We start from the raw sequence: 13740 nt of genomic DNA on the forward strand, positions 1-13740 counted from the left end.
TTCCGATCATCAGAATGGACTTCCCTTTTGACTTCAGATTCTGCTCAACAGTTCTTAACATGGCTAGCAGTTCAGGAAGAGATTTGTCCATATCATTCATATTGAAATTTAGGACAAATTGGCTGAATCTATCTGGCAACGATTGTAAGATCAAATCAGTCGCAAGTTCCTTTCCGAGGGGAAAACCCAACCTCTCAAGGTTTTCCACATACCCAATCATCTTGAGCACATGGGGACCTACAGGGGCTCCCTCAGCTAACTTGCCTTGAAAAGGGCTTTTGAAACTTCAAACCTTTCATGCCTTGCTTGCTCTTGATAGAGCATCTTCAGGTGTTCGATCATATCGAACGCTGCCATGTTCTCATGTTGCTTTTGCAACTCTGAGTTCATGGTAGCTAGCATGAGACGAGCAGTTTCATTGGCATCATCGACATGCTTCTTATAAGCATCTCTTTCTGCCTTAGGTGCAGAACTAGGAGGTTCCTCTTCAGGAACAGGTTTCTCCAAGACATACAACTTTTTATCATGTTTGAGGACAATCCTCAGATTTCGGTGCCAATCCAGAAAATTTGTCCCAGACAATTTTTCCTTGTCAAGGATTGATCGCAAAATGTTGTTAGAGGTGTTTGTTGTCATGGTAATCTACATGAAAATAATGAAAATATAAGTATCAATAACATATTTAATTAGGCCTTTAATTAAATATGCTCCCACTATTTTACTCAAAACAAATGACCCTCACCATTTGATTCGGAAAATCCCGTTGGAAGATTTTCTAGTGGGTCGAGATCCATATTTCACTTTGTTTTAAGTTCGCGTAGGCGGATTACACAAAACTAGGTTATTTAGGTAGGAACTCCTTCCAATTGTATCTAATACAACTCTTGAATATTTTAGTTGGGTGAATAACTCCTTATTCCAATCCATCACATGGATCATTTCCAACTCTTGCTTCTAAACATATATAATCTTATTATAATTTGTTTAGTTAAGTTTGACCCATTGTTTTAACAATTGGATATTACAATTATCCCATCGCACCTTACTAATATAGAACATGCACCTCGCGTAGGCGAAACCTACATTATCCGATACTAGTCTTGATGAGTGCTAAAACTTGGAAAGCATTAACTTAATATTTAATTTGAGGGAATTTGCAATTATTCTGATCTCACAGGCTTATTTATCATATAAATCGTCTCTCACATGCATCAACATACATTCACATGCATCAACATACATACATAATGAAACAGTTATGGCCCCTAGCGCAATTGTTCTCCCAAGCCAATGAGAGAACCTAAGCTAACCTAATAACGATCTAAGCTTCTCCAAGCAAGATCTTCAAGGTTGTCCTCCTTTGATATTGAATTCTTCTCTTTCTTCATAACATTACATTACATAAAAGAAACTCGTTTTACATACGAGGGAGTAAGATGAGAAAATAAGTTACATTATGAGATTAAAAGAGAGGCACGACACGCAGGTCGTATTTTAAAAACCCAAAACAAAATAAAGGAAAACTAAGGCCATAACCGATCACCACAAGACAATAATAATAAACATATTATTGTTATTAATTTTAATTCTTTTAATTAATTAAAACCAAATTAAATTTCGGCGACCGATCACACTACGCAGAGTTAGCCGGGGGTCCGCTGTCCGGTCAGCAGGAATGGGTGTTCCGCTGCCCGGTCAGCCAAAAATTTTAATGAACAATTCATTTAAAATCGACGTCGTTTTTCGCATCAACACTTGATACTTTAAAGCACAACTCTTGTGCCGTCATTAACCCTAATCGCATAACTTTTTGACAACACAACCCTTGTGCCGTCATTAACCCTAATACATAACACAACCCTTGTGCCGTCATTAACCCTAATACATAGCTCTTTGACAACACAACCCTTGTGCCGTCATTAACCCTAATGCACCAATTTCAGACCGTCAAACACATCTCGATTGTTGATTCAGTATGATTGATCAATACGTCATTGCTTCACCATACTAATGTCGGATCAAGAAGCAAACGACCATTGATCGTTCAAAGGAAAACAACCATTAAGTGTTTGAATGAATGAAACAGAAACAATATATCATATATACCGTATTTTGCATCAGGATTACTTATATCATATATATAACTTGATCGATCTCAATTTAATTACTCGTTTATTCTTTGATTCATTCGTCTTTTAATCGTATTAATACAAAAAATAAACAGCTATCAAATGCATGGTTTCGTAAGTGGCTCTGATACCACTGAAGGAGAAGAGCGATCCAAAACGCAGCGGAATTTAAAATTTCTCCTTTAATGATCCTTACGAATGAGCATGATCAGTGATAGAATCGTTACCTCTTGTGGCGATCACGAACGTTGAACGATGACAACGCCTCTACTCAGTCCACACGAACGGATTCCTTCAATCTCAGTGCTAGCTGCTACAAATGAAGGCTTTGAGTGAGTGAGAGAGAGAGAGAGAGAGAGAGAGAGAGAGAGAGAGAGATAGAAACGAAATTGCAAGTGTGACAATGCTTCTACATAAGGGTTCTATTTATAGAACCACTTGTGTGGGCTGCAAGCTAAAAAGCCCACTCAAGTGTATATGGCCCATATCTTATAATATGCCAAAATCACTTAAGCGCGTGGTACCTTACCATATTTCGCATTCTACTTAAGTACACTGTACCTTACGATGTTCTATAATTCACTTAAGGGCACCGTACATTACGGTATTCCTTAATTACTCTATCTCTCATCAATCCGTCCTTTGTGTGTGACCCTATAGGTTTTCGCGGCATTGGCAATTATATTAGATCACGTATTTAACATAATAAATAGTGAGCGGTATCTAGCAACACATCACTGCTACCCAAGACACGAAAATGTCATGTGATCTGACAAATCCTTCTGTGATACTAATTATGTGTATAATTACCCTTTTGCCCTTATGTCTATATTGAACACAAGGCATAGACTGTGTCATCCTTGTCCAGTTCAATATTGGGCCCATAGACATTTATCCTGTTACACAGGATGGGCAAATTCCATCTAGGTCACTCATGTCCCTTAGCATGCTTCGTGGAGTACCCATCAACTGTCTTTATGGTCATCCAATTACGGACAATGTTTGATCAGCAATAAGGCACTCGACTCTGCATCTAGGGTCCATAGTGGTTTCAGGTCGAAGGGTGGTATACACCATTATCACCATGAGAATAACTTATGACACTTTGCATAACATTCTATATAGTATTCTCATAGCGGGTCAATCCAGTATAAATATTACTCTTAATATTCATACCTATGTTTAAGACTTGATAACTCTTTATCCATGATCCATGAGATGTGATCATCAGTCTATAAACATAATAGTCTTCATGCTTTAATGTTATCCCACTTCACAATAAAGCTTGACTACGGATAGTTTAAGAATAGTGTCCTTATGTTTAATGTGATCTCATGATTAAGTCATACTTGATACATTAAACGGACTAGCTATTCTAGGGACTTTATTAAACAAACATAATAAAGAAAAAGCCTTTTATTATTAATAAATAATTCGATACAAGTACCAAAAGTATTGGCCTCTAAGGCTTACACCAACACGAGCTTGGTCCATGCAACTGTGTAGCTTTGGAAGCTTACACTATTTGGGTGAAGAAGAGAGCTTTGGAACTGAAGATGTTGTATGCTTGTGAAAGACTTATGTCTATGGTTATGGTTGAGCCGTCAAATCTCCTTAACCAAGATGTAGAGGAGTTGGAAGACGCACTCTCCAAGATGAAGCAAGAAAGAGATATGTGGGAAGAGCGGTTCCAGGCTTTGAGCTGAAAGCATGAAGAGTTGTAGCTTGAGTCGAGAGACAAGGATGCACTTATTGAGATTCTTGAAGACCGGGCAGTGAAGAGACAGAGAGAGCCAGATGGTTTATCTTCCTATAGCATGCCTCAACCATCATATGCTTGGAAGAAGATTGTTGATCAACTAGTTCTTGAGAAGGCTCAGATGAAGATATCCTTTGAGTCCGAGATTCGACACATCCAAAGGAAGTATGCACCCATAGCCAAATCATCCGATGCAGTTGTTAAGGGATCCTTAGGATGATAGCTTCTTTTTCTCTTGTATTTGGTTTCTGAAATTGTACTAAGTGTAATCCTTCCAAATTTTACGATTAAAAAAATATTTTATCAAATTGTTATTATTGTTATCATTTGAATATATATTTGTAAATAGGACTTCATATGTTCTTTGAAATTAAAAACAATAAAAAATGTTGCATTCCATGCATCATTTGCATAATAGGTTTTTGTTGCTAGATGTCTTATCAGTTCTTCTTCTGCGCATCAGCCAAGCTGGCTCACCGCTATAACACCCGTGTTAATCAACTGAATATCATGGAGCATATAGAGTAAGAGAACCGATAGCTGAAGGACGAGATCGCCAGATTAACGATGCTGATGGAATCTGTCATTGCTGCATAGAATCAGTCTTCACTAACTCCTACAACTTCTCCTCCTCAGAGAACTGTCATTTCTGAGATTGCTTTTGCAACTGTTCTTGTTACTACTGCCAGTCAATCCATTCCTTCTATACCTGCTGGGTTTCCTTGGGGAATGCCATCAAATTTTATGCCAGAAGGGTATGCGCACACATTTGTTTCTCTATCGATATCTAGCCCGGTCATGTCAGTGCCACCTCCAGTTGCTCACACTCTTCCTCGTGTTGAGGATACTATCTACCATTCTGAGCCGTCTGAGGGCCCAGATGTGTATGAGAAGATGTATGAAATGAAAGATCAATTCCTCGAGCTGCGCAAAGATTTGAAGACTTTAAGAGGGAAAGACTTGTTTGGGAAGAGTGTTGTTGAACTATGCTTGGTCCCCAATGTTAAGATCCTGGTGAAATTCAAGGTCCCGGACTTTGAAAAGTACAAAGGGAATACCTTCCCACTAAGCCATCTTGTGATGTACGCCAGAAAAATGTGTACTCAGACTGATAATGATAAGTTGTTGATTCACTATTTCCAAGACAGTTTAACCGGAGTTGTCTTGAGGTGGTATATGGGTTTGGACAGTGCAATCATCCGTAATTTCAATGACTTAGGAGAAGCCTTTGTCAAGCAGTATAAGTACAAAATGGATATGGCGCCTGATAGAGACCAATTGAGGTCTATGTCTCAAAAGGATAAAGAGACATTTAAAAAGTATGCTCAAAGAGGGAGGGAGTTAGCTGCCCAAATTAGTCCACCTTTGGAAGAGAAAGAGATGACGAAGATCTTCTTGAAGATGCTGAGTTTGTTTTATTACAAACATATGATTACGAGTTCCCCCAATGATTTTACCGAAATGGTAAACATGGGGATGAGGCTAGAAGAAGGAGTCCGTGAAGGACGTTTGTCTAAAGAAGAAGCATCGGCCAACAAGAAGCATGGTGGAAGTTTCTCCAAGAGGAAGGAAGGAGAAACTAATTTAGTGTCAGTGGGGAGGCAGATGAGGCCTCATGTCATAAAGAGTTCTCAACCTCGTCAACATCAACATCAAGTTTCTTTTGTAATTCATGTTTTTCCCAGCAATTCCAATCAATCAGTTCCAATTCAACAACAACATCAGCAACAACCGTAACAAATAACCAACTACAACAACAACAATCATCATCAATAAAACTTCGAGAGGGAGAAGGTCTCCTTTGACCTTATTCACATGACTTATGTAGGATTATACCCATCATTGTTCCTCAAGAACCTCATTCAAACAAGAAATCCTCCGCAAATTCCTAAGCCACTACCATGGTGGTTCAAACCTGACCTTCATTGTGCTTTTCACCAGGGAGCCCCTGGTCATGATATAAAGAACTGCTACCCACTGAAATATGAAGTTCAAAAGCTTATGAAGAGTTGTATGGTGTCCTTTGAGGACAGAGCACCTAATGTAAAAGGCAATCTGTTGCCTGCTCATGGAAATGCATCTGTGAATATGGTGGACGGTTGTCTAGGGAATTTTGGAGTTTTTGATGTACGACGTATCCGTATATCTCTGGTAGAAATGCATAGAACTCTATGTTTAATCAGTGATTGTGAACATGACCATGATGGTTGTGTCGTTTGTAGTGTGAACCCCCATGGGTGTATCATTCTCAAGAGAGATATCCAGAAGTTGATGGATGAGAATGTAATCCATATTCAATAATCGAGGGATATGAGAGATGATGTGAATGTAATTATACTAGTGTTTAAGACCCCTGAGCGGGTAGTTATCCAGTTTGATAGTAGCAGCATCAACAATGTCAATAGATCGGTATCTTCGTTGGCCATACGGTTAGCGGGCCCTGTCCCCTACTCATCCGATAAAGTTGTGCCATATCAATATGATAACATGAAATAATATCACATTTTTGGACTTGATTTAATTAAATTATATTGTTATTTGATTCAATTTATTTTATATTATTCGATATTACTTGGTATTCTATTATTATTTATTTCAGGTAACATTATTTGAAGCATGTGTGAAAAGGAAAGAAAAAGGGGTGCAAAAAGAGGATTCTGTAGGAAAGTATCTCACTAAAGCCCAGCCCACGCCAACTACAAGAAAAATGGTTGTGACGACCGCCACAGGCATGTGACGAGCATCACACCCCTCTACTTAGTGTTACGACCATAACACATGGTGTGACGGACGTCACACACCTCACTCCTATTTTTTTGGCATCGACGTGCGTAACAGAAGGCAGTTCTCTCCTATTTTTCCTCTTGACTCGTTGACGCTTGAAAAACCCTACGGAAGATGCTTTTGAGAAAACGGTTACTTTATGGAGGAATATAAATAGACCTCAAAGGATCCAATTGAGAGGACTCGACGCCGTGCAATATTTTTACAGCAATATATTTTCTTCAGCATTTTATTTTCTTTGCTTTTTATTTTCTTTTCTTTGCTAGCTTAATTTCCTAAGCATTCAATTTATTTTCTCACAATAGTTTCTACACCGGAAACTATTGTGTAATTTTCACTGGGTCTAACCTTACGTTAGATCATAGTATTTTATTTCCTTGTTTTTATTTATCTGTCTGATCAAGAATTATGAAGAACAAATCCAACCGACTTGTGGTGGAGTGTTCGAGCGTCGAAGCTAGGAACAAAACCAAGATTTCTAGTAATTTTCCAGGTTCATTTATTGAGTTATTGTTTTAATTTACATATGCTCTGTGCTGCTGTTTATACATATTGTCTGTTTGATATGGCTGTATTTATGCATGATTATTGTTTATGCATGTTTGCCATGTCCGGCTAATTAATCTAGATATTGGTATGTAAAGTAAGCGGAATAAAGGAATCAAAACTGAGTTGGTTTAAATTCATTTCAAAATATAGTCACTCTTTTTCTGGTCTCAATCTACAGAGTTAATACCAAAGTTTTCGTACGAGAGTAAAATAACATAAAGAAGTTAAAATCAATAGAACGACAGTTTGAGCTTTTAACTGGACAGTGTAAATTGAACATTAACTTTAAATCAGGGCGAAAGCAATTTTTAAAGTTAATTAAATTCTAATCATTTTCAAAAATTATTTTTAAAGGTTAAATGTGAGGACGAGAGTTAAGCATTTAAGTTTAATCATATAGTCTAAGTCAACAGAGCGAGAGTTTGAGACGAGGGCGTTTAAATAGTTAGTATTTTCTTAAAAAGAGTTTCTATAGATTCTATTGTTTTCAAAAAGTGATTTTAGATTTAACTAAATAGTGAGAGCGTACGTTAATATAAAGTCATAATCTGATTCAACAGAGCGAGAGTTTGAGAAAAGACTTTTAATTAATAGTGTCTACTGAAAAGACTTATTTTAAAACTAAGAAACCAATGAAGATTTGATTCCCTAATTACGACGAACTACATACCGATATCCGCGTTATTTGATATTTAATCTAGATCCAATTTTAGTTTTACTTTTCCCCCTAATCATCAAAGTATCATCCGCCTTAGCTTTACGAAGTAACCCTAGAAAAACGGTATATCGATTCATTAAGTCCCTGTGGGATCGATATCTTTTAAAACTACGCGATTAGACTGTACACTTGCAGTTAATACCCCAATAGACTCATAAAGTCGCGATCAAGTTTTTGGCGCCGTTGCCGGGGACTTTTATTTAGTCGATATCGTAACTCTTCTGTTACGTTGTAGAGACTAAGGCAATTTTTAATTTTCCCTTGTCTTTCGTTGATTTGTATGCCACACACTCGCTCACAAGGCGAACCGTACTACTTACGAATCAACGACGTTGAACGATATCTCCGAGTCTTACGACGAATTCGGGAGTATCGTGCTGCAAACAATCTTCCTCCAATCAAAATTCCTGATCTCAAAAATCTCCTTCCTTCGACGATACCCGAGATGGCAGAACCAGCTCGTGCTCTTCGAGATTACGTTGCTCCATCGCAAGATGAGCCGCATTCGAGTATTGCTCCACCCGCAATCGAAGCAAACAACTTCGAACTTAAACCTTCGCTGTTGCAGGCAGTGCAACAAAACCAATTTTCTGGAAATCCTACCGAGGATCCATACCTTCATTTATCCGTATTTATCTAATACACTGATACTGTTAAAGCTAATGGTGTCACTTCAGAGGAAATTCGACTTCGTCTCTTTCCTTTCTCGTTAAGAGATAAAGCTAGAAGATGGCTTCAGTATCTTCCTTCCAACTCAGTCACCACATGGAATGAGTTGAAGAAAGTCTTTCTTGCCCGATATTTTTCTCCAAGCAAAATAGCTATGTTAAGAGCCCAGATAAATGGATTTAAGCAAAAAGATAACGAGTCTCTTTTCGAAGCATGGGAAAGATACAAAGACATGATGAGACTTTGCCCACACCATGGTTTAGAGGACTGGTTAGTAATTCATACCTTCTATAATGGTCTCTTGTACAACACAAGGTTAACAATAGACGCCGCCGCCGGTGGTGCGCTTATGGATAAACCTTACGATGACGCTTATCAACTTATCGAGAGCATGGCCCAAAACCATTATCAGTGGGGAAGCGACCGAACAATGGTAGAAAAACCTCAAACAAAAGGGGGCATGTACGAGATAAGTAGCCTTGATCATGTTAATGCAAAAGTGGATGCTCTTGCCCAGAAAATTGAAAGTTTAAATGTATCACCTCCAGCCACCGTGGTTGCCGTAACTCAAAATTGCGAAGTCTGTGGAATTCAAGGTCACACTCCTACAGATTGTCAACTCCTAACAGGAATCCAAGCAGAGCAGGTGAACTATGCTCAAGGAAATCCTTACTCGCATACATATAACTCAAACTGGAAGAACCATCCTAATTTTTCATATAAAAGTAACAACGCTTTATACGCACCAGATCAAGCTCCCGCTCAAGCCCCAGCTATACCTCCTGGATATCAAAAGCCGACCCCATCTACACCTAACAATAACGTTCATAGGAAATCCAATTTGGAAATCATGATGGAGAACTTCATAGCTTCTCAACAGCAAACCAATAAAGAGTTCTTAAACCAGAATGTACACACTAACGAACAAATTAAACAACTAGCAAGTAAAGTAGATGCCCTGGCTACCCATAACAAAATGCTGGAAACACAAATCTCGCAAGTAGCTCAACAGCAAGCGCATACTGCTGCCCCAACTGGTACCTTTCATGGACAGCCCCAACCTAATCCGAAAGGCCACGCTCATGCAATTATATTAAGAAGTGGAACAGAGGTAGAAGGACCGTCTGACTCAAGGATTGAGAACCAAAACTCTAAAAAGTCAACTGAGGAAGAAAGTAAACCTAAGGAAAAGGAAGAATGTAATAAGGAAACCGTAGAAAACAAAGAACCTTATGTACCTCCGCCGCCTTACAAACCACCTATCCCTTATCCTCAAAGGCTAATTAAATCCAAAGACGCGGGCCAATTTAAAAAATTTGTTGACCTACTGAAACAATTAAACGCCACCATTCCTTTTACAGAAGCTATTACACAGATGCCTTCATATGCTAAGTTCTTAAAAGAAATTTTATCTAATAAAAGGAAACTTGAGGACAGCGAAACCGTTACACTCACTGCTGAGTGTAGCGCAATAATCCAGAATATGCCTCCTAAACTTAAAGACCCTGGTAGTTTCTCTATACCCTGTCATATAGGAAAATTTGTCATAGACAAAGCTTTATGCGATTTAGGAGCCGGTATCAGTGTTATGCCCTTGTCCATATGCAAGAGACTGGAAATGGGAGAATTAAGACCAACTAAAATGTCTGTGCAATTAGCAGATCGTTCCGTTAGATATCCCGTAGGAATTCTTGAAAACGTTCCCGTGCGCATAGGTCAATTCCACATTCCCACCGATTTTATAATTATGGACATAAGAGAAGATGAAGTTACCCCCATTATATTGGGAAGACCATTCTTAGCAACCGCCGGTGCTATCATAGACGTAAAACGAGGACGACTCACTTTGAAGTAGGAGAAGAGAAAATTGAGTTCATTCTTTCCAAATTTTTGAAAGCACCTGCAATAGAAGACATATGTTACTTCATGGATATCATCGATGAATGCATAAAATAAACAGAATTAGAAAATGACGATTTGTCTGACTATCGTGTAGAAGACAGACTGAACCAATGTTTAGCAATAACATCGGATCCTACACAATGCCTCAAGAAACCAACCCTCGACCTGAAAACACTTCCCAAAAATCTGAGATATGAATTCCTAGACTTAGAACTTGAACGACCAGTGATAGTCAATGCAGACCTAGGAAAACTTGAAACCGAAAAACTCCTACATATCTTAAGAAAATATCCAACCGCACTAGGATACAACATCACCGATCTTAAAGGGATAAGTCCTTCTATTTGTATGCACCGCATCATGCTAGAAGAAGACTATAAAACTTCTAGGGAACATCAGAGGAGACTAAACCCGATCCTGAGTGAGGTAGTGAAGAAGGAGGTAACGAAGTTATTAGAGGCAGGTATCATATATCCTATATCCGATAGCAAATGGGTTAGTCCTGTACACGTAGTACCAAAGAAAGGAGGTATAACAGTGATCGAAAATGAAAAAGGAGAAACTATAACCAAACGAATTGAATCGGGATGGAGAATGTGCATTGACTATAGGAAGCTAAACAAAGCAACCCGAAAAGATCATTTTCCTTTACCATTCATAGACCAGATGTTAGAACGATTAGCCAAGCATTCTCATTTCTGCTATCTAGACGGTTACTCAGGCTTCTTTCAAATACCAATTCATCCTGATGACCAAGAAAAGACAACGTTCACATGTCCCTTTGGTACCTTCGCTTATCGACGAATGCCGTTTGGCTTGTGCAATGCTCCTGCAACTTTCCAAAGGTGCATGATGGCAATATTCGCCGATTTTCTCGAAAACATCATGGAAGTCTTTATGGATGACTTTTCTGTATGCGGATAAAGTTTCGAAGAATGTCTTGAAAACCTAGAAAGAGTTCTAGAACGATGTGTAAAAGTAAACCTAGTACTTAATTGGGAAAAATGTCACTTTATGGTACAAGAAGGAATTGTTTTAGGACACATCATATCAAATAGAGGAATTGAAGTAGACAAAGCTAAAATAGAAGTAATCGAAAACCTTCAACCTCCGAAAACTGTGAGAGAAATACGAAGCTTCTTAGGACATGCGGGTTTTTACCGACGATTCATTAAAGATTTCTCTAAAATAACTAAACCTTTAACCGGATTATTAATGAAAGATGCTGAATTCATCTTCGACAATAAATGTTTAGAAGCATTTCAAACACTTAAACAAGCATTGATCTACGCGCCCATAATGCAGACCCCGGATTGGAATGAACCTTTCGAAATAATGTGTGACGCAAGTGACTACGCCGTAGGCGCTGTTTTAGGACAACGAAAGGATAAAAAACTTCACGTCATATATTATGCGAGTAGAACTCTAGATGAAGCACAAATGAATTACGCCACGACCGAGAAAGAACTTTTAGCAGTAGTATTTGCACTAGATAAATTTCGTTCCTACTTGGTCGGAGCCAAAATAATCGTTTACACTGATCATGCTGCCATTAAGTACCTCTTAACAAAAAAGGATGCTAAACCTAGACTCCTAAGGTGGATCTTGTTGCTACAAGAATTTGATTTGGAAATCAAAGATAAAAAAGGAACTGAAAACGTAGTAGCAGATCACCTCTCTAGACTTGAAAACCTGAAACCGGAAAGAACATCGATCAACGATGATTTCTCGTACGATAAACTTATAGCTAATTTGGAAGAAAATAGAGCTGATGAACAGGTAGAAACCACCTTGGCTGTATGCGTTACACCATGGTACGCTGATTTTGTCAATTATTTAGCCGCCGGAGTGGTTCCACTCGATTTATCCTACCAACAAAAGAAACGATTCTTCCATGACATAAAACATTATTACTGGGATGACCCTTTACTTTTCAAAAGAGGCCCCGATGGTATTTTCCGTCGCTGTATACCTGAAGAAGAGGTAGAAAGTATAATCCAACATTGTCATTCCGCTCCTTATGGTGGACACGCAAGTACATCCAAAACCTGCTCCAAAATCCTACAAGCCGGTCTTTATTGGCCAAACATATGGAAGGATGTGCATGCCGCTGTCAAGAAATGCATAGGTGTCAACGCACAGGAAACATATCTAGACGTGACGAGATGCCACAAAAAGGAATTTTGGAAGTAGAAATTTTTGATGTGTGGGGAATAGATTTCATGGGACCCTTTCCACCTTCTTTCGGTAACAAGTACATACTCGTAGCGGTTGACTACGTATCAAAATGGATTGAGGCGATAGCTTCTCCAACAAACGACACACGGGTAGTAATTAAACTCTTTAAGAATATAATCTTTCCAAGATTTGGTGTCCCAAGAATAGTATTCAGTGACGGTGGATCGCATTTCATATCTAAGATACTCGAAAAATTATTGTTTAAGTATGGTGTAAAACATCGAGTAGCAACACCTTACCATCCTCAAACTAGTGGACAAGTGGAAGTGTCTAACAGAGAAATTAAACAGATATTGGAAAAAAACAGTCGCTACATCGAGGAAAGACTGGTCATCAAAATTACCCGAAGCTTTATGGGCATACCGAACCGCTTACAAAACTCCCATAGGAACAACTCCATTTAAGCTTATTTATGGTAAATCTTGCCACCTCCCAGTGGAGTTAGAACATAAGGCCTACTGGGCTATTAAAAATTTTAATTTAAACTATAAGGCCGCCGATGAAAAGCGAATTCTTGATATAAACGAGTTAGAGGAACTTAGACAAGACGCATACGAAAATGCCAGAATCTACAAGGATAGAACGAAAAAATGGCATGATAAACGTATATCAAGGAAAACTTTCAAACAAGGCGATGTAGTCCTATTGTTTAACTCTAGACTTAAGTTATTCCCAGGAAAACTACGCTCTAGGTGGTCAGGCCCTTTCCAAGTCACTAATGTCTTTCCTAGTGGGGTTGTAGAAATTAAAGGAAAATCTATTGAATCATTTATCGTAAACGGGCAGCGTCTAAAACATTATCACTATGATGAAAACAATGAAGACTCGCAAGTTCTGCACTTAGACGTATTGTCTCCAAAATTAATAGATTAACATTTAATAGTTTTATGTCGAGCTTGCGACATTAAACAAAGCGCTTCGTGGGAGACAACCCAAATTTTTTTATTTTTTCTTTGATTATTCTTTTTTGATTTTATTCAGTTTTCATTCTT

The 13740-nt window shown here is 38.4% G+C and overlaps 1 non-coding gene across 1 annotated transcript; it reads right to left on the reverse strand.

The window, feature by feature from the left end:
- Positions 1–8762: 8762 nt before the first annotated feature.
- LOC127116222 (small nucleolar RNA R71) lies at positions 8763–8869 on the reverse strand. Its single transcript, XR_007801193.1, has one exon. It is a non-coding gene; the product is annotated as a small nucleolar RNA R71 (small nucleolar RNA).
- Between the last annotated feature and the right edge of the window lie 4871 nt (positions 8870–13740).

The sequence above is a fragment of the Lathyrus oleraceus genome, chromosome 1 (assembly GCF_024323335.1).
Source record: "Lathyrus oleraceus cultivar Zhongwan6 chromosome 1, CAAS_Psat_ZW6_1.0, whole genome shotgun sequence".
NCBI lineage: Eukaryota > Viridiplantae > Streptophyta > Magnoliopsida > Fabales > Fabaceae > Lathyrus > Lathyrus oleraceus.